Source organism: Stegodyphus dumicola, chromosome 7 (genome assembly GCF_044657685.1).
Source record: "Stegodyphus dumicola isolate Sdum_Otavi_A_Nest chromosome 7, ASM4465768v1".
Classification (NCBI taxonomy): domain Eukaryota; kingdom Metazoa; phylum Arthropoda; class Arachnida; order Araneae; family Eresidae; genus Stegodyphus; species Stegodyphus dumicola.
Window position 1 is genome coordinate 114,731,349 of NC_140774.1, and position 22,641 is coordinate 114,753,989.

The window sequence follows — 22,641 nt, forward strand, 5'->3', positions numbered from 1 at the left end:
AGACATAAATTATTGATTACTGTGTTAAACAAGGATACTATTGCTTATAAGGTTTACTTGCACTTTGAAAATAAATTAGTAATATTTGTGACCTGCCTTATACAGAAAGCAGTGGATTATATTTGAAGTTATGCTACTTGAAAGAAAAAGGTGTATAATGAACACGATATAGTAAATTGAAAAAGGGCCGACAAAAGAGTAATAGGGTGAGACAATTACCAGCGGAAAAGATGGGCTCATAACCTTCTAAACACAGCTTTCGGTAAGATCCAAGGGCCTGATAAAATAGTAGAATTCAACGACAATTGTTTTACAAATTTCAAAAAGGAAGCGTTCGAATGTTTATTAAATGAAAGAGTGTTTATTAAATAAAGAAGTGTCAGCTCCTTCAGAATTCCGGAGGAAAAACTGGCGCAACTTTGGCAGGATCTCCACCAAATTTCATAATTTGATGGTAACCAATTTTTACGTTCGACGTTAAGTACGTGTTACACCACGCCTAGTTTCGTAAACTTCCGGTTCTCGTGATTTAAAAATTCAATAATACCTTCTTCTAAGCATATGTATTTTAACTCTAGTGATTTTGATGTAGGACAATGTATATGTATTAACGATAATAATAATAATAATGCTTTAAGTGGTCAGATTTACATTGATTTAAGTTGCTGAACAGAAGATAAGCTAGACCACATATACAATAGTTTGGATTTGAAATAGATAAGATTTAGAATTTTCGATGACAAATTCTAAATATCTTTTCATAAGTGGAAAAAAGTATATTTTATTGTTGAACACAGAAGAAGATTTCTTATGAAAGAATAGGAAGAAGTAAACAATTTCTTTTTTTATTAAAAAGCAGGTGCAGTTCTGCATTCATGAAAAACTTAGCACCTTTTAGAAATCGGAAAATAGTTTTGACGATTCTATTTACCCATAATAAAAAGAATAAAAAGAAAAATTTCATGCCATTGAGAGTCCCCTTTTTTTGATATAAGTAAAATAAATATGTCACGCGTCTCTTAAATTTAGCAAATATTTGCAATGTTAATCGCTTATCTACTAAACTGCGGATCTGAAATGTCCATTGCTTATAAACAATCTCGGCTAGAGATGAATAGGATATTATTATTTCTTCTATTAGAAAAATATTTGAACAGTTTTTTGCAGAGAACAAAATACTTTTAAAAGGCGATTAAAAGTAGACTTTAACATGGGTTTAATCAAAACATAGTGTCAAAGCTAAAAACGTGTCGCATTGAAAGGGTGTTTACTGCTTACTGCAAACATCTCGGCGCAATTTTGTGATTTTTTACACAAGAAAAAGCATTTTCTTTCACTACAAGAAACTGCAACAAGCATATATTTAAAAATAAAGTTCAAGCCAAAATCATCATGATTCTGCTATAAAACTATTACAATTACAATAAAAACGTCTGCATATAAATATATAATGATGTTGCGTATTAAATGTGAACTGTTACGCGCATTGTTACTAGAATTTAGAGCCTTCTTAAAAATTAGACGGTTTCTACTAAGAAGGTTGCTTTAATACATAATTACCATTCAAACTTATGTCATGCTAAATTCATATGTATGGTGCATGCAAATGTGGAGTTATACGTTAACACAACACCTATTAGTTGACCACATGTTTTGAGAAGCAAGATTCAGATGTGGTAAACAAGATTTTAATTCAGAAGTATAACGCAATCTCTGTGATGTTGAACTAGTTCAAAATCTTTATAAAATGTTTTCTATTGTGGTAAATTTAACAAAGGATAAAGCTCAGATTACTGTAAATATATAAACTCGTGTCTAAAATTATCTTTTCATGCATGAAAACATAGATTTTCTAGAAACTATAAACTGCAATTTTGTGAATTTGTGTGAAATAATACACAGCATCATACTTATATATTAGGATGTGTTTTCGTGCTAGAAATAACATTGTTAGCGACAGTTTGGAGAATTAAATTTCACTCCTGAGTGAGGCTTCAGAACGCTTAAACCTCTAAGAGGAGGATGTCTCATGTCTAAAAGCGGAGGTTTTTCGTTCCATAAGTTCTCTATCGGGTTAAGATCAAACGATTTTGCTGGTCACGATACTTTCTCAATGTCTTCACAACTTTCAAGAAATTCATCAACTTTCAAGAAATTCATCAACGAGATTAGCTGAAAGTGAACAAGCATTATCGTCCATAAATAAATCGTGAGATTCATGTGCACTTTTGAAAAGTCTTACATAAGGTTCTAAGACCTCATTTTGTTATCTCTGGCAACAACTGGTTTCAGCAGATCCGCTCCTGAAAACTTCGGAGCTTATTGTCCGTCGATCATTACATCTGCGTTAACGAAACGGTTACATTACAGAATGTTAAAAGACGATTTCGCGTTTCTTACTTCCTCCAGATGTAAACACGTTTAAACTAATCTTCGAGTCATCAGTAAGGAAAATATGAGAATATTGATGTTCACTCCAGTTTCTGACGGTCTTTGCACAAATTAAAGTGAACTCTCTTTTGCCGTAAAGACAATGAAGCACATACCTTTGGCTTTCTGGCACAGAGACCGTTTTTACTGAACAGTCTGTGCCGTAATACAACAGCTCGAATTGGCGGCTGTAAGATCTGAACTTGACTACCCAACATAATCTTAAGAATCCTAAGATGCATCTTCAGAAAAGTTATTATTCGTTTACGACCTTGTTTAAGCCTCTTTAAAACAGTTCCAGAGTTCTGAAATTGTTTCCATAACATGGAGCCTGTCTTGAAATAATCATGTTGTGTTGTTACTTATCTCACTTGTCTTCACTTGTCTGATAGTAACTTCAGAACAAGACCGCGAAATTCATCGTGGCAAGAAGAGCATGATTGCTCCTGTCGTTGGCAAGAGCCTTGAGCACCATACAGGTGACAGTACGACTTCACTCAGTTCCTCTGCAATTTTGATGGAGAGAACCCCGGGGAGACGGATAAAGGGTCTTCTATCCCTCTTTTTCTACAGCCGACCCCTCCAGGGGACTTCTGGCTCTCCATGTATTATTTAGTGTTCTCCCATGCCACAAAGATACTATAAATTTACAAATATCCATGCCTTCTCCTTGGTTCGAACCCGGACCCTACAGTATCGCAGTAGGGTTCTTTAACCACTATACCTTCTGGGCGGCTGAAATATTAATACATCTAACTGATTCCATGATTGTCTCTCTGAGTCTAAACCACCGATGATTCGCAACTTCACAGATTCTTCGATATGATATTTTTAACTTACCGCTTTGTGTCCTTACATTTTGAAATCAATCGCTCTGTTGCAGAAATTCACACATATTCGATTTGCGCAAACGCTTAACACATCGTCAGTTGACACAACAGCCTATCAGAAACCATCTGATCATTTTTGATTTGATAATGCTAAATTAGGCTTGCGTTTCACACACCCTATTTGCAAAAATAGATTACATCGATTGGTAATTTTATGGAATATCGTTATTTTTAGGTATATTTAAGATAATTGTACATTAGCATAAAATCCAATCGAGTCTTCTTATGAATATCTGCTATATAGAGAGTGCTTTCTTGTAGCAATTTTCCAGTTACGAAAAATATACCTATTGCGATTATTAGGGCATGAATTAGAACTAAAAATAATAAATTAATGTACTGAAAATTACAAACTCAAAGTGAGCGGCTGTAGACAAGAATACTAACATGTACGCTTGCTACAAACTTGACGTAAGTCAAAGTATTTTCTAAAAGCATTTGTTCTCTGCTGTATTTATATATATATATATATAATTCCTTAGCCTAGTATTTTTCTTGTAAAAAAAATTATTTCAACATATTCTTACGCTCCAATTCTTCATAAGCTATAATTTCATGGTATAAAAAATAAAGCATGCATTATTTCATCGTTTTCAACATTTAACGCTTCAGTATACTAATATTTACTCTGTCTAGCATACTGAGACATGTTTCTGTAACTTTAAATTCTGTTTTTCGAAGTTCTCGAATAAGTAGAACTTCATTTCCTGGAAGATTACTTTTGAGACACTTCTTAATATTTAAAAAATAAAATAAAATAATTCTTCGTCTCCCAAAGGCATCATTTTTGACAACATAAAACTAAAATAGAAAATTAATGTTTCGTTGTTTTGCTTTGTTTTGCAATGTAAAGATGGGGATGTCTCAACTTTTTGAGTTTATTACACCAGTCAAACAAGAACACACAGAATAAGACTATTATTTTCAGTTTATTTTCAGTGTCAGCGTTTTCAAATATAATTGCATATATAGATCGACCTCAGTTTTTGAGCATTAGTGCTTTTTGATATGACACTTAAAGGTATATACTAATAGTAAACAGATTTATTGAAGTAAAAATGGCAAATGCTCTTCATTGTTTTTGAGAATTTCGTTTATTAAGACTGGATTACTATAATCCCAAAAGAAGTTGTAATATAATAAAGAAAGCAAGTTTTCATCTGTACATAGCTATCACAGTGAATGAAATTAATTCACATTGTCAGTATAAAACGAATTCGTCAAAGTTTGAAAATTTCTGTGTAAAATCTCTAAAACAGAAAGGTATAAGTAGAATATTTGAAGTTATATTTAAATGTATACTACTCTTCAGTAGCCTTTGCTAGAGCTATTATGGTGCACAGTTTAATAACTTAATTTACAAAATGTTTATATATATATAGTATATATTATACTGCAATTGAGTTTTGAATGGAAGATTAAACAAATGAAAATTTTGCATTTCCTAGCTTATATTACCCTCTTTTTTTTACTAACTGTAGTCTAAAAAATCCGAGAGGGAGCATTATGCGAATAATTTAATTTACGTAGTACGAGGTTACAATAAGGATATAACAAATTAAAATCAGTTATGGATCAACTGCATGTAATTTCGATACTATTATTCCTTTAAAAGGACCTACGTTCCAATATGAATACATAGAAATTTTAACATTAAAATGCCTAATAAAATTTCTTCACTTCTACTTCCCTGCAATTTGAATCTTTCCCAGTTTTATTGATGTCTCTGCTATTCCTTAGGCCTCAACTCATCCATAAAAAATTAAAGAAGCTGAATGTGCAGCTGCCTCAACAAAATCATAGACTGAATGTCACTTTCTGTTTATTTCACTGTGATGGGTCGGTTCTTATATTAGGCTGGCATTATGTTTAACAGTTAAAATGGGATGTTTAGGCGTAAACTTCACAGGTAGTTTGCTAGGATTTGTCTTTTCTATAAATTTTCAAAAATAAAATTCGCTTGTGCCCCTGTGTACAACAAGGCCTCTGTTGCCTGGTTATTTAGTCAAATACGACTGGTCAAAAAACTGGTAAGGCCAAATGTTTTATTTCCACCGTGTTTTAACGCAGTTTAGAGGAATTTTTAAGGGAGCGAGGTGACTGCACCCTCCTTTCTTCAGCATTACGGATGAGTTTAACTGCTGCTTTTCCACCCTTGTTTAGCATCATACTGCCTATTTTCGAGACCGCCGAAATTTTTTTCACTATCTTGAAATTTTTTCCCACTGTTAAACTTTACGAGGCTGTCCGTTCTTTCTTTAGCTGTAACATACTGAACGTGTACTTTCAGCTACCCTCCATGTTTCAAATTTAATCGCTATCTCAAACAAATGCTCCAACTCGCGGGGGTTTCTCAATTCGATTTTCAAAGTATTGAATCTCGGGCAATAGTCGGGGCAAAATAATCTGGATAATTTTGGTATCGGGCTTTTGGTATCTGGATAATTTTGGTACAGACAATTAATGATTTAAATTTCTGCCACCGAATGTCACAACGTGTTTCTTGGAGGTCCGCATTGTGTCTACTAGGAAGCCAAACAATTCAATTGGACTTACAGCAGCCGGTGGGATCTGCGACGTTGAGGATTCACAGTTTTTGTCACCGAATGTCACAGCGGGTTTCTTGAACGTTCACATTGTGTCTACCAGGAAGCCAAACCCTTCCATTGGGTTTACAGCAGCCGACGTTGATGATTTTTTCGAACGCCAGTTATAAGATTTTATCTTTTTAGCTATAGTGTAATGTGACTAGATTTCAAAGTTCAACCTGGCGACTTCTCGGACAAGCAAGAAAATGATATTACAGGGAAAGGGTGTAAAAAGCCCTTTTCATTAAGCAAAACCCTTTAACAGAAAGGCACGGACTTCGTGCTTGCAATAGCACCGACTACTTGCGGTGAGAACTTAAAAGATAATTTCACAAAAAAATTAAAGAAATAAGATTTAGTGCTAGACTACACAATTTAATTTAATCTAACAGACTAACTCAGCAACCTACACCGGCGGTATACTAACGACAAGGTCAGAATGCATAGCCGCTACTAACAACTGCAGGACTAAATACTACTTAATCTGCATTCTGGCGAGGAAATGCGTGGGGAAAATAAGAGAATTCAGAAGAGAATTCAATATTAAAATAACTGTTTAGTGAACTAAGGGGAACTCTACAAGTATAAATTCATATTTAATAATATTGCATAATGACAATTAAGAAAAAAATTCTGAAGTGTTTGCTTAACTTATTTACTCTCCTGAGAAACGATCCATTGAAAAGATTGAACAACAATCAAAATTTCGTTCAACACGTCCACAACGTTGGATCAAAATAATTACCATGCTTTAAGTTGTAATGCAAGAACACAGCAAAGTGACCTTAATGAGTCTAGTCCCTGCGCATGCGCCTATTACATTTCTCATTTGCTGAAACTATTCCAGTTTCCTTCTGAACATAGCTATTATTCAAAACAACATGGAACGAAATTCCATATCGCACATTTATCAAATTACTCAACTCTAATGGGAAGATTCATGTACTGAAAGTTAAGTGCTTGAAATACAGTTACTTCACTTTCCTATTTAGTAGCTTTGTAATTTAAGTTAATTTTGTCTAAAAGTCTTTGTTAATATTTTCTATCCCGTTAAATTAATTTATGTGATGAACAGTATGTCATTTCGAGAAGAGGCAATTGAATAATTAAAAATCTTTAGTTATACAGAATACGTAAATTCATAAAATTCACATGTTAATTGCAGTTGAAATCTGATGCATCTCAGAAATATTATAAGCTTCTTTAGATATATCTAAAGCAAATATCTATTACATCTCATGAAACTGTGAGTTAAATTTAATCGTATTTTCAGTTGTACATGATCATTCATTTTTGAGGAATTTTTGGTTTCATTTTTATAACTCATTTTGTAATATTTATTGCTCATTTTTTTTAAGATTTGTATTATATTTATGCTTTCTGAAAACACACTTCAATCTACATGAATGCTTGGTCAACACAAAATAATCGAGATCGAATATCAATTGTTTTAAGACTGAGGTTTCAAATTGACGGTTCAGGGGCTGAATCCAGCCTCAGAAGCAATTTTACACAGCCCGCGAATTCAGTTACCATAAATTTTTTGTTAGCAATAATATTCTCAAGTTCAGTTTTTGTCACTAAAACTCTGCAGGGAACGAATATATTTATCACTGACATGTACGTAATGCTTAAGTATTTGGTTTGGTTTATTTAATTTTGGCAAAGCACACTAGGGCTATCTACCTAAGGGAAGGGTGGCCTTCGTGGAGGACTTTCTAAGGGGAACTGGCTCGTATACATGTTACACATGGGGAAAACCACGAAAACGCCCATGCAGCCAGCCCGTTCACTGGATTCGAACCTCGGACCGAACTACCAGTGATCAGCGACTTTACCGCTCGGCCGCTGGTGGGCTTAATGTTTAAGTAAAATTTCAGTTGAGGGAAACACGAATTAAAATATTTCGTGCATTTCCTATATCTAAAATCTTGCCCTATTACTTAAAATGAAGATCTTAAAAATATGCAAGAAGCATAGCCTCATTACGACAAGAATTTAAAGAGTACCATATTGAATTTAATAATTTGGGCTTCCGTTTTATGCTATTTTCATTGCCTTTAAAACGAATGCACGCAACTATCCCTCTAGAATTTTTTTTTTAAATTAAGCTTGTGATGTTGGGAGGCCCCAACTTGTCAGCAATAGTAGTAGTGACTGCTATGAACTGGAAATTACACAGACTCTTAAGAAGAGTTTAACTCCCTTTTTATTTCACTTCTCTACTTCTTATTGCACTATGGGAAAGGCCTTTAATAATGATATTTTGAAATTTTCAAAGGTATATGTTTGCCTCCGAATTCCCCTAATAAAAATTTCCTTATATTCTTCCACCATAGTGAGGCCTGTCCGCTTAGTGCAGCCGTTGCTTTCAGGCACAGGGTATAGCTGGAAATGATTTTCTAGGCCTTCTAAAAATATCGCCACCGTATCTTTTCCGTCGAAATTGACGTTTGGCTTGATCGATGCTCTCATCGTCTGGACCAGGTATCCAAATCTTTCTAATTGGTTAGCCATTTCTTGTTGTTGGATTTGTATAGGAGCTTCCATCCAGTTTTCGGCCATTTCAGTTCGTAAGGTGTTCGGGCGCCAATGTGATGTTGGGAGGCCCCAACTTGTCAGCAATAATAGTAGTGACTGCTATGAACTGGAAATTACACAGACTCTTAAGAAGGGTTTAACTCCCTTTTTACTTCACTTTAGAAATCACAGTTGCGTTCACTTGACGCTCACAAACTACGCCGACCCGGCGGTTAAACAAAAATAGAAAAGTACATCTAAAAATAAATGACAGGATGAATAACTAGCGAAGTCACTAACTATCTTAACCGCGTTCTAAGATACAGCTGAGATTCAGCAAACTTTCTGATTAAGAATTTGAAAGATTCAACGAACTGTCGAAATAGGCACACAGGCCGAAACGCGCGGTTCTTAAACTTTCTACCGAGCAACCTTTCCTCTCGTGATTCAAGAAGCACACTTACATTCTCGCTTCCCTTCCATTTAAACTCAATTACTTCTGCTAAAATTTGAATACTCCGCGCGTTCTACTACGATTTATATACTCTGGCATTGGCAATTCTAGGGGAAAGTAAAGGCTTGACAGGAAAGATAGCTTAAAATAAATGTTAGTTAAAATAAATATAAACCCTACAAGCTAATTAATTTACACTGTATTATAAATCTTATTCAAGGACTTAAAGATTCCGATTTTATTAACTTTGATTGTAGTTGTGAAAATAAATACCCTCAGCTAAGAAATTTGCATTAGGATTAATCTCCCTGCTTGCCGTTTTGTTTTGGATTTTAATGTGTATATTATTCAGAAAGTAACGTTTGAGTTCTTATAAGACATAAACTATCACGGTTTTTTTTAAACTTTTTTATTTAATTCTTTATATGCTTCTCTCTTTTTCTACATAGTTTTCATATTTGTTTAAACATTTGTGATAACGTTCTGCAAACTTTTGTAAGTCTAAGTTATAGACGTCTACCGCCTGTGAGGATAACCACTATTGAACTGCGCTTGTTACTGAGAAATTGCTTTAGGTAGCAGAACAAGTGAAACTCTTCCGGGGCCAAGTCTGTACTGTATGGTGGACAGTCAATCTGTTCCCATCCGAAACTAGTGATGCTGTGCGACGCCATTCCATTGACTGACGAAGACTTTGGGGTCATGTGAGAAACCCACAACTAGAATCGCTGTGGCAATCCTTTCTGACAATTCATCACCTTTCTTATGATATCGGACCAAATAAGCAAGAGCACAAGCCCTTCTTTGCATTTGGTGTAAGCAATCTGGGAATCCAACGTGTGCGCAGTTTGTGAAATTGCAAATTTTTAGAGACAATTTTGTGCAAAGTTGTCCTAACCACATTCGGAAATTTCAATGCTAAAGCTCAAATTGTGAATTTCAGGTTTTCAAGAATCTTTCGTCTACGGCACTGACAAAATCTTCTTTGATCACTGATGGTAGGCTGATCCCGGTTCCTTATGGGCATTTCCCAGTCCGCATTTGAAAGCTCTCACACACTTACACACTTTGCTACCACTTACCGCATAGGACAATACACGTCGCTTATTTTCCGATAAATTTCCACTGCTGAAACGTTCCTTACTGTCAAAAACAGAATAACTGACCGTATTTCACAGTCGGCGTGCTGATCAATTGTTTTAAACATTTTGAACTGACACTGTACACAACACACTCAATACCAATGCAAATGGCGTCGTTTGAGCAGCAAGGTGTGCTGGAAGTTAATACGCATGCACATTTCAATATTCGCGCGATATTCGATTAGCTACGGCGATTCGGACTATAGTTTCTGAAAAACCCTTATATATATATATGAAATATGTAAACATATGAGAAGCTTATTCAGCAGTTTGAAAATGAACAAGCTTAAGAAAACAATCAAACGGAGCTATGGAGCTATGGCACATTATTGGATGAAGACAGATTCGAAAACTATTTATCCAAGTTTACACACTCTATCAAAATCAAAACACCATCACGAAACGTGTTCTAGCTGAACATTGTAGTCAGAAATAAAGCACTGTATAATTATTTACATTAAAATATACGTATTTTCTGTTTGACTCTTAAATTAATAAATAAAATAAAGAGAATATGTTGTTATTATTTATTCTCAAATTTTGGTACACTTCAAAACATTTCGTAATTCGTTTATTTCAATTTAAGTAAGTTGTACACTGATAAATTCATAGTAGAATTCTTTAAAATGAATGGCAGACTGATTTTTTTATATTAAGCTGTGAAGATCTTTGAATTCAATTATAAAGTATAACAAACAGAAGTTTCTTACAGATATCAGCCTTTACGTTTTAAATTGAAAATGCAAGTTTAAATGAATGCTTTTTTCCGTGCCATTGTTGTTACTGTTTGTGCATATTTTGATAAATATTTAGTAAATAAAATTTGTTTTTAAGAAATAAAATCTTTTTACTTGTATGACCCATTTCTATTCTTTACTCTTACAACAATCAGCTGCGGGTTGCCCAACCGGTATAGTGGCTAGCGTCGCTGACTGCCGGGCTCGAATCCCGGAGAAGGCATGGATGTTTATAAATGTATAGTGTCGGTGCGGCATGGCGGCAGTTTAAATATGCGACAAGCCGAAAGTCCTCTAGCGTGGTTCTGTGGAAGGGAAGATGGGAAGGAGATCCTCGGACCCGTCTCCCGGGGGTTCTCTCCATCAAAAATGGGGATGGAGTTGAGACAAATCGCACTGTCACCTGTTAGGTTCTCAAGGCTCTTGCCAACGACAGGCGTAATCTAGCGATCCTTGCCACGAGTAATTCCGTGGGTTTGAGCTGACTACGTCAGACAAGTAAGCATAAGAAACAACACAATCAGCTGTGTTCAGATTGTGTATATGGGGCGCATGTAATATGAGTTCGAGCCTACGACTTAACGTATGTCTGACAATAAAAAAGTAGTATAGAATCACTGTTATCATGTTTATAAATTAGACAAAATTTAAATTTGGCTGATAATACTCAGCCGGCCTCACTAGGGCTAGGCTAATGATATTAATGTTGCGCCCAGTGCTACATTTGAGCAATAGGTAGCAACAGAACTATATGACTACGTAGACGATGCTTTTACCCTGTTTGAAGGTAATAAAGATGATTTAAATAGAGTTCTTTCAACAATGAATTCTATTGATCCTGCTATTCAGTTCACTTTTGAACTTGAGACTTGCAATTCTCTTCCGTTTCTCGACATTCTGGTCACACGTAACACATCCAACTTCAGTACTACAGTTTACCGTAAACCTTCATCGGTTTGCCTTCCACCACACTTTAAATCATGTCATCCGACTAAACAAAAGTTAGCTTCATTTTATTCCTACGTTTTCCGTGCTCTTCAAGTTTGCTCCTCCAAACTAGCCCTTGATGAAGAACTAAATTATTTAAAAGCAATAGCTATTGACAGGGGCTTTTCACCCAACATTATTAATCAAGCAGTTAAAAAATTCTCATCTCAACACACTAAAAGCCACACTCTTATTTTAGGAGATTATAAAAATTCTGTTGTCATTCCCTTCTTTCCATCAATTAGCTATAAAGTTGCACATATTTTGCAGAAATTTAACTTTCGGGTTGTTTACTCTCCCATCAATAAAATTCCAACTTCTATACTCAAGGACCCCATTCCGGATATGAATTCCTGGGGTATTTATAGGATTCCTTGCCAGTGCGGTTTAATTTACATTGGCCAAACTAAGAGAGCCTTAAAATTTCGCGTCAAAGAACATGAGGCATATGTTAGAAAAAAGGAAACACAGAAGTCTTCTGTTGCTCAACATTGTTGGTCCGAAAATCACACTTTCAATTTTTCTGCTGCCAAAATTATTCAAAAAACATCTTCCATTGGAGAACTGGATTTTCTAGAGGCATTTCACATTCATAAAAATCTTTCTGTTCTAGTTAACGATCCTAATTCCAATCCAAATTTGCCTTCGGCTTTTAGAGAAATTATGTTTTAGTTCTGGTTTCGCCAACAGATGGCGCCACTTGCTTATTCTTGTCCAGGCTTTCTTACCTTATCTAAACATTTTTTCCTATCTTGTTCATTTGCGGTTTTGCAGCTGAAGATGATGGTTCGGTAAAACCATCGAAACTAGTCCTGTGAAAATTTTGTAAATTAACGCTGATTTTTGTTGTTTGACTTCTGAATTAGTATTTATTCGGCGTGTTATTGTGTCTTAATACTTTCTTTGATATTCTTCAATTAAATATTTAACTCCACCAATGATTGAGTACCGTAAACTTATAAGGTATTTTCACTCTCTCTTCTATAGACCTTCCTGCTGTGAAGGTTAGCACAATCCGCGTGTATTCGAGAGGTCGATTGTTCATTTTTCACGACTCTTGCTTCCAAATAACCTACAAACTATGGGAATGTTAGACCTTTTCTCCTGAAAGTCGAGTTTGTTTGTGTGTTTTTTTCGTAAGCATGGTAATTACGAGCAATGTTTACTTACACAGTTCTCAATAAAAACATGGTTCCTTCAAAAGGGGTAAAATTCTAGTATTTTGTCATAATACATTAACAGCTAATCATTCGAAAACCTTCTGCTCTAAGACATTCATGTACTTCATTCTAGAAAGAGCTTACGGACTTGATCATTGTATTAACCACTATTACTTTCGAAAACATATTTTAGTGAATGACGGAGGTTGCGATTAAAGCTCTGTCCTTTATATAAAGGTCAAACTGTTTCCGTTCTGAAATCCTTCTAAATATATTGTTCAGTTTCTAGCGCTTTGTCTTAATAAAATAACGACACAGAATGGACAGTGAAACCGTAGCTAACAAACGGCACCAATGTAATATTGTGGGTTTTGAGTCCCACAATATTATTTGGTGAAGCCGTGAATAAGTTAAATAACTTAATAAACCTTATGCTAACTAAACTAGCAATTTCTGAAATAAACTCTTAAAGGCTAATTAATTCAATATATGTGTGATTATAATTAAATGGGGATATTCCCAAGTAGCACAGCAACGTCTTAACGACGCTGCAAACTCGTCGTGGATGTCGTTGCAAAAACATTGCAATATGTCTCTTTAAGACGCCCAGATGTCCGCGAACATCCACTGCTTTGCAACCGTTGCAAAGGCGTCTTTATTACGTCTTTGCAGATGAGGTTTTTATCGCATAGACGTCGTTATTGCGTCTTTTGAAGGTGATATTTTGGCTGTGAAAGCATCGTATCACGACGTCTTAAAGACGCCTAAATGTTCGCCAAATTCCACCTTTTTGCAACAGTTGTGAAAATGTCGTTATTATGTCCTTGTGTTACATATTGATCTATGCAGAAAAATAAGCTTAATAATTAATATATTTTACTTCTTTTTTTAAATTTTTTATTCCTTGTATTTATCTAAAGTTTAAATATGTTATCATTTCCTGAAAACCAGAATATAACACAATATTTTCTCTTTAGACTAAATATGCATAATTAATAATAGCCTGAATTATTCTCAGTACTTTAAACTATATTTTTAAGTAACTTAAATTCTAAGTTATTATTTAAGATTTCAGCATTTTTTTTACCTTAAGTGAGAGTAATTATGAAAATGGTTATTATAAATATATAACATAAATAGCAGATTTTAAATAAATAAAACTCAATTAGACATAAATAAAAGTAAAGCTATATGTGTGCAAAAAAAAGAGAGTTTCTTAAAATAACAGCATTATCACATTTATTTCTGTTTAATCTCAGAGACATAAATTGCCCCTGTCATGATAAATTAGGAGGCGGTTCTTAAGGTAACTTAATCAGTATTTTACCTGAACTCAAGTATAATTTATTCGCCTTTCATAGCAAAAAATATAACCATTAACTTCTATATCTCCAAGATATGCAAATGAAAGACTCTATAAAGCAGTTAAAAAATGTGATAAAAAATATTTCATACAAAAATATACCTAAATCTAATAACCAATAAAAACACTTCCCATATTCATATCTAAAATAAAGTATTAACCTAACAAACAACATACATGACAGTACTATTTAAGAAAAAAACATGAACTAGTAGTGTTTGAAAGTATAAATATCAGAAGGAAGGTAACAGAAATAAAATTCCCGATTAATAAAAAGTTATTTATGTTTTTTTAAATAGTAAGCAATTAAAAGTGCAATAAGTATGGATTGCAATATTTATTAGTAATAGTGATGTTTCTTAACACCATTTCTTTCGATCATATGTTAATGTATTTACTTATTTTTAGTTTCTACATTTTGGAATAGTGGTAGATTACAATGATTATTTCATGCACTTTTTATAATCAATTTCCTTTTGTTACTGTACAGAAATAGTTTAAATACTATAGTATACGATAGTAAGTTAAGTGCGTTAAATAGCCCTAGATGAAACATTTTGTTTCTATTCATTATGAATTTCTTTGTTATCACAAGTACATAAAAAGTAAGCGAAGAAAATAGAATATACTTAAATTTAATAAAAAATAAAACCTAATTTCCAACATTCATTTATTGAGATAAATAAAACCTAATTACCAACATTCATTTATTGAGATAAACTAATAAATATACATAACGGCAATAGAAAATACTTAAATTTAATAAAAAATAAAAACTTATTTCCAACATTCATTTATTGAGATAATCTAATAAACATACAATAACGGCAATATTTAAAAAAATGCGAATTACACAGTGTTTGAAGAATAGATACCAAACGAAAAGTAATAAAAGTGCAATTTTCAATCAATTAAAACTATTTAGTGTTTTTTAAGATTACACAATTAAATATCACATAATTATAAATTGCAATATTTTATAGAGATACTAATGTTTCTTTAACCCTATTTTTTCGATCATACATTTCATACACTGTTTAAAATCATTAACGGTTTCTACATACTATACAAAAGACAACATAGTATAGAATGGGCATTATTATTAATTTTAATGTACTGCTTCTTGCTGTTACATATATGTAATTCATCTTCAGCAGTTATATTAAGTACTGGTACCAGTCCAAAAATTTCTTTGCATTTTGAAAATAATGAACATACCATAACAGCCTGAATTGTTGTTGCTTCTGCACTGATTGCATTTGCAGCAAAATCAGAAAGTGCCTTACTGTTGTATGTTATTTTTGGTTTTATATGAATTAATTCTGAGAACAAACCTTTCAATATGAACGCAATAACCCATTAATATGCATGATATACAATATAGCAGTTAGGACGTTATAACCGAGGCACAAACCACCATATAATTTTTTAATCACTCGCAACACATAAAGCACCAAAACAGAACACAATTTCACCAAAACTATATTCACGATTAGCATTATAACTCTTGGAATTCAATATTTCTTAAATGATGTATCCAAAATTTTGGCCCTTCTTGTAGAGCACACATTCACAAAAAAAATAAGCAAAAATTCCACATTCTCACCATGATTTTTCCTCAATTCAGAGGATTCCAAACAGGAGCTCAGAGGAATGAAAATTCACTTGCAGTTGAAGGCAGTTGAAGTAAGTAGATAGGGACAGAACAATGAGAAGATTCACAGTGCGTTCTTTGACTGACAGTACTATTGAAATTTACTTTTAATATAAGCAATATTATTTATATCAGTCATTACTTGATTCAATTTCCCACGTGAAGTCAGTCTTTTCAAATGCCCTACATATTGTACCTTTACTAAATTACTTGAAAGAACTGGTGGAATCTTTCCGTTCCGTTTACCGCTGCTCGCCACTCAGCTAGAAAGTATAGCTTTGAAGTAACTGCGCAGTTAAATTCTTCGAACTTGAACTTCGAATTTGGCAGTTAGCCAAAGCGGGCAAAATCTCGAGACGTCCATTAAGCACCCAGTAAAGTAAATAATGTACATGGGATGTCATCGGTTGAAGAGCAATGTACAGTTGCTCTAATTTTTATGCCAACATTTATTAGTAATTTATCAAATCCATTAATTTTGTTGTTTTCCATGAAAAGTGTTAATATTTCTTTCTTTTTTTCCATTAATTTTTAAGCTCTGTCACCATATTAATTCAATTAAATTCGTCCTTACTTCAAAAATAATAAAGTCATGTTTCCGTATGCATAACTTAATTACTTACTTTATAGATTAGTTTCATTTTGAAATATTTTGCTATAATATTTATAAAAAAAATATTTTAAGTATTAACTATTTTAACAAAATTTTAAACAATAATTTAACACGTATTTTAGTACTAATTAAATTTATTAATTCAAAAGTATTTATATTAAATTTATACAAGTATTTCATTAGATGATACCTTAGATTAATATATTTAGACGAGTAAAGTAATCAAACATTGCAAAGTAAATCTTATGCGGAATTCAGATTCTCGAAAGGGCAGATTTAGTCTCTTTTCATTCTAAAAATAACGCTGATGCATTATGAGAAAATTGCTAAAACGACCACATCTAAAAGCGGTCATATCATGACGTTTCAGCGACGTCGTCAAATTGCCAAGATGCAACAGCAAATATTTTGCGTCGTCGCAACGTTGTAAAGACGTCACAGACGTTGATCGGGCAGAAAAATAAAATGCAATTCACTAATACAAACATGGCATAAACTTCAAATTAATTTTGGTTTATTAAATATTCTCAGATCAAAAAATGGAATTATCACAGAATCGTCCTTATCATAATTTTACATAGCTATTGTCTACCCAGCAAATATTATATATGAACTTGACTCATAATTTTAGTGAGTATTAACAGAGATGTTATAATTAACACTTTTCAAACAAGCCATAAGGCTGAAAGATCAAAAAGATTCGTTATTAGAGTTCTTTCTTGTTACACCTTCAGGTATTAAGTATGCTTTTACTTGTGGCACAAACAATTAATTCAGAAAATTTAATAAAATAATTAATTCTGAAAAAACAAAAGAATACATTTTTATTCTCAATTATTAGGGCTTCAGCCAAGACTTAAGTCTTCCGTAAAACCAAAGGAGGAAAGCGAATTCTTCAAAAGGAAAATTTAATTTAAAGTTCGATTAGGCCAAATTCTTTTTATAAATTACCTTAAAGCAAAATTCTTAATCGATATCAGTCCATTTCTTAACTGGGGAAGAATAAAGGAAAAGACAAAACAAAACTTAGCTTTCGATAGGAGGGTACACGGGCACCATCGGATCACAAGCAGTAGCACTAGCAGCTAGGCTCTCGGCTGAAGATAAACGCCAAGCAAGATGAAGTATTTAGCAGAGGCATACTGTTCTGGTATTCTCCTACGTCATCATGTCAATCGAGAGGCATTCCTCCTAGCTCACAGCTTCCACTTTCAGAGTCAGCTTTCTTCCGGTAAATCATCTATAAAGACTCACCTCCCAACACATAGAATACTCAAATAGGAGATAAGAAAAACACAGCATATCAATCAAGAAGCTTTCCTTCTAGCTCACAGCTTCCATCCTCAGAGTCAACTTTCTTCCGTGATAACACTGGACTGTTAACGAGAGCTCTAGGCTTTAACGGTAGGCCTGGCCAGCTCTCATTAAAAGAAGTAAGAAACAGAGGAGGGGAAGCAAAACCATCCTTGAACCACTAGTTCAAACAACACTTTTATAGTTTGGCAGCAAAAGCACTTTCATTCACCATCGAGGACTTTCATTTACCAAAATTTAAGATGAGAGCAATAAGGTCGGGAGTATACGTGTAGCTGTCCCCTTTTCCCTTCGCGAATCAATCCATGTCAAACAACATTTACCACGACCCGAGCAAAAGTCTTTATATATTTCAGAGAAAACTCGCTCAATAATTCAGAAGATTGACACCCAAAATCTTATTCTCGAATTTTAGCGAAGCACGCGGCTGGGGAGCATAATTTCCACTACCAGCCGTAAGCACAACTAGAAGACAAATTACATCTCTTTATTCAGTTCGGAACAATTACTCCAAATGCAAAATCTAAAGCCCAATCGAAAAGTGATTCCAACTCGAATTTCCTTCGCTGCTTTCACAAACACGAGCTACCATAAAAACTGGATTTTCGCCACCCTCGTTTAGGGACTAAATTTCCATTTTCCACCCTAAAAGACCAGATAACTCGAACTGCACATGAGCCACTTCCTTTAAGCGGCCAAACCATCGGACACTTAGATCGCCAAGTAAGCGACTTACACTGTAGGTGAAATAATAAACCTTAACCTTTCGTTAAGTACTTCCTTCCTGTTAGGTCGCAAATAGCAGAACCGCTTTGAAGATAAGACTCAGATGGGCCACTAAGTGGAAATCGACCTGGAGCCTGACTGTTCCGAATCTGAAAGGTTGGCGATGCTATAGGGTGGATGATGTGAATACAAAGTCTCTCGCTACTCTAGCTGGGACATAGGCCTCTTCGTGGCGCCACTACGTAACCTAGATGTGACGTGTTACTCAACTATGGCTAACTATGTTGGGGTGATGATAAAGCTGTGTTGAGTGGGTCATAGGTTCTGTTGGGGAGTGCAGGACTAGGCCCTCCTCCCAGCATTAAGTTTCAATTGGTGGCTCGTCGTTTTGACGACGCTAAAGCTATAGTTTCAGTTGATGACTCGTCGTTTTAATGACGCTAAAGCTATAGGTTTCAATTGGTGGCTCGTCGTTTTAACTACGCTAAAGCTATATCTATTATATCAGTGAGTGTGTCTCGAATCTTTCAAACGGGTTCAGAGTCTCATACCCTATTGATGAATCCACATGCCCACTGGGAATGCAGGTATCATTAGTTGTTGAATGGGCCTAAATATTATAGTTCGTGTATTAATTAATTGGCTGGCAGCTCAGTGCCGGCCAGTGAGGGTGTCAAATGGTGGCTCGTCATTTTTACCGACGCAATAGTCCCACGATTATGACAACTAACCTATATGGTTAGCATGTTTTATACCGTGGTTCTAGTGGAGCTCCACTTTATAATCCTGGGACATCATTAAAATCTCGCATAAGCGGCCATTTGATATGCGTTGACGTTGTACGTCTCAGGGGCTCCCTGTTTGGCCTGTTCCTCTTTATTTCTACGGTTCTTCTGGAGTCAGTGGCGATAGCTATAGACTTGGCCACGGATCTGTTGAGCTCCTAGCCTCGCGCTCGTGACTGTAGTAGTTTATACATTCTAGACTACACCGCAAATCCCTAATAAACAAGTAATTTTGCACAATGGGGGTATAGTTCTAGTCTTAGTTGTCCTAAAGGGCAGGAAGTACGATGAAGAAAGGGGAGATGAAGAAAAGAGCCATCTGAAAACTGATGATTAGCCCATATCCGAGCCAATATCCGTGATGATAACGCGAGTGGTCTGAAACCTTAGGAACATCCCCTCTGACTGGAGGGTGATCTCATGAAGGTTGCAATGGCTCGTCACATTAGTGACGCTATGGCCGATTAAGGTTGCTTTATTAGTAGCTCATCATTTTGATGACGCAATAGCCGATTCCGAGAACCCCTGACCATTTTAATAAACGTCTCTTCCGAAATAGAGATATTATGGTCTTCGACACATAATAAATAAAAGCTCGCTAGAACTTAGATGGTTAGGACGCATTTTATCCGAAGAGATTACCGCTAAGAGATTACCACAGGGGCTCTCCTCTGGCCTCCTCCTCGATTTTTGTACGGTGTCAATGGAGTCAGTGGCATTAGCTATAGACTCGGCCACGGATATGTCGAGCTCACGGCCTCACGGTTGGGCGCTCGGACGGTAGTAGTAAATACCACCTAGGCAACACCGCAAATCCCTAATAAACAAGTAATTTTGCATAATGGGGGTGTAGTTCTAGTCCAAGTTGTTGTCCTAAAGGGCAACCGAAACAAAGCAATTTCTTTCTACAAGTTTCTACGAAAGTAACATCACCCAGAGAGAGAATGAGAGGCAAAAATTCGCTTACTTACCTTAATCCTTTACCAGGACACAGAAATTTTGATTAAATTTAAACAAAAGAAAAAGAATAAAAATTCATTGAAGCATTTGTTTTTCCCCAAAATTAAAGAATTTATATAGCCAAATATTGAATCAATTATAAGTAATAAAGCATTAAATTAACAATTCAAAGAATTAAATGCAATTTAAGATTTTTCATAAATAAGAAAACTAATTAACTTGATCCCTTTCACAAAGAAAATTCAAGCTGTTATCAACATAACAATATAGTGAATTCTGTAGAACCCCTTACTAGGGTTACTTGCTTATGAAATATTAGTAATGAATAGAACTCAATATACCTTAAGATATCTTGAGTTCTACTTATTGCTATCATTTAAGAGTTGCAATTAAAAAAATGCACGATTACCACATTATTAAAAAAGAGAACTTTCTTTAGCCAACTTCTATGCAACAAAACACACACATGAACATTTTTTTCACAGCTATAAAGATAACCAGGAATCAAATAATGCATTTTAACTACTAACTCTTTTGTCAGTCAGTCCTAGGGAGATTAGTGTTAGGGTACATATCTTGCGCATAAAATGGTAATTAGAAGATAATATTTCTTAAAGTTTTAAATGAATCTTGTTCACTCTGCCAAGGTAGCAATACTCTTTCCATTACTATACTCCATTAGTACTGCTCTTTGCTTTTTAGTTATGTTTCAATAATCTGTTTGTTTTTCTCTTTCAGGCTGCTTCATGATTTTACTTGCAAATTGCATTTCCCATATTTTGATGAAATAAATTATTAATTAATTAATTAAAATCATTACTTAAATTAATTTTGTTTATTATTAATAAATTTAATTTTTATTATTTAACACATAATGTTTTATTTATTAATTCATTTGTATTTGTATTAATCTCCAGTTTTTATTATTAAATTAATTAAATTAATGTTTCTCATTTTTTTACTTTTCATTTGAAACTTAAATTTAGAGCATGGCTAGTTATCGAGGCTTCATAACATTCAAGTATATGATTGCTTGTCTTCGGCATCAGATGGAAACAGCAAATGCTTACGTACATTTGTTTTTCGTCGCTATAAATGTTAATTTAATTTTAATGCCGAAATTCTGTTGAAATTGATTTTAATAGTTACAGTATTTTTAAGCAGTCTACATTTTCTCCTTCTTGTTCGCAACATTTTACAAAGTTAAATTTATACTGGCATTCTTTCGAGAGCCTCACTTATCTCCAACCTGGTCGGTATAGTTGATAACTAATTACTATTTCTTTGGTACCAGATTTGAATCTCGTAATGAAGTTTCCTTTAAACTTAGGTTTGTGTAAAAATTAATTATTTCAATTAGCAAATATATTTTGCAGTTTAAAAAAATATGAGGAAAAGACACGCAAGTTTGCGGTTTTTTGTCCCCTCTTTTGCATGCATATTATCTGCAATGACAATGCTAACTAAGAGATCGGTTTGGCCATTCCTCACTGAAAATTATTTAGCAGGTTCACGACCATTGGATTTATAAAAGAGGATTACTTTTCGGTTTATTTCATAATTTATATTATTTTCTATTCTATAATTTCAATGAAAATTTTAAAATAATTTAATGAATATTATTTGAAAAAAATGTATCACTTATTTTGGGCTTAAGTCTTAGAAATCCAGCGATTAGTTTTTGTCTTAGGAATAAAAGGATTAGCCAAATCCTGAATCATTTTTTTTTTTTTTTTTTTTTTTTTTTTTGTTTCTTCAAGTTTTTTAATAGGATAAAGCGTATTTTATTCTAAAGAAATTTATAAAAAATTAAACAATATTTTTTCTTATTTTAGAACTTGGAATATAATTGGGAATTTTGCAGTAGAACTATTCGAGTAAGTTGAGAAATTGATTAAATAATCTTTCTTCTTTGTGAGTTATGATTTCATATATAAAGTAATATTTCGCGGTCTGTCTGGATGCGCAGAAAGCAGACAATTCTGAGCTTCAACCGCGTTGATCATGTATGCTGTCAATCTTATTTTAGCCATTTATTCAAAACGTGTCAAACCTCTGGTATACCAAATGATGATATTTACGCTTTCCCCTTATATGGAAATAAAAAATAATTATTAATTGGCCAAGAGACGTATGGTTGTTGTATTTTAAGTCACTGAGCTAAAGAGCAGAGCAGATGCAAATTGGTTAGGTTCTTAAGCGAGCGCTTGGAACTTCATTTGGAATCCACTGGAGTTCCGTTTGATTAGGTTTCCGTTCTTCTGAGGTGTACTTTTATGAAGGATGCAATTGCGAGGGATTTTAGCAAAGTAGAATTC

At 34.1% G+C, this 22,641-nt stretch overlaps 1 long non-coding RNA gene across 1 annotated transcript in view; it reads right to left on the reverse strand.

The window, feature by feature from the left end:
- LOC146996318 (uncharacterized) overlaps positions 1 to 16,223 on the reverse strand; it is a 35,551-nt gene extending 19,328 nt beyond the window's left edge. The window contains exon 1 of the long non-coding RNA XR_015041904.1: positions 15,878 to 16,223. This is a non-coding gene — a long non-coding RNA (uncharacterized LOC146996318). The remainder of the gene's footprint in view (positions 1 to 15,877) is intronic.
- Between the last annotated feature and the right edge of the window lie 6,418 nt (positions 16,224 to 22,641).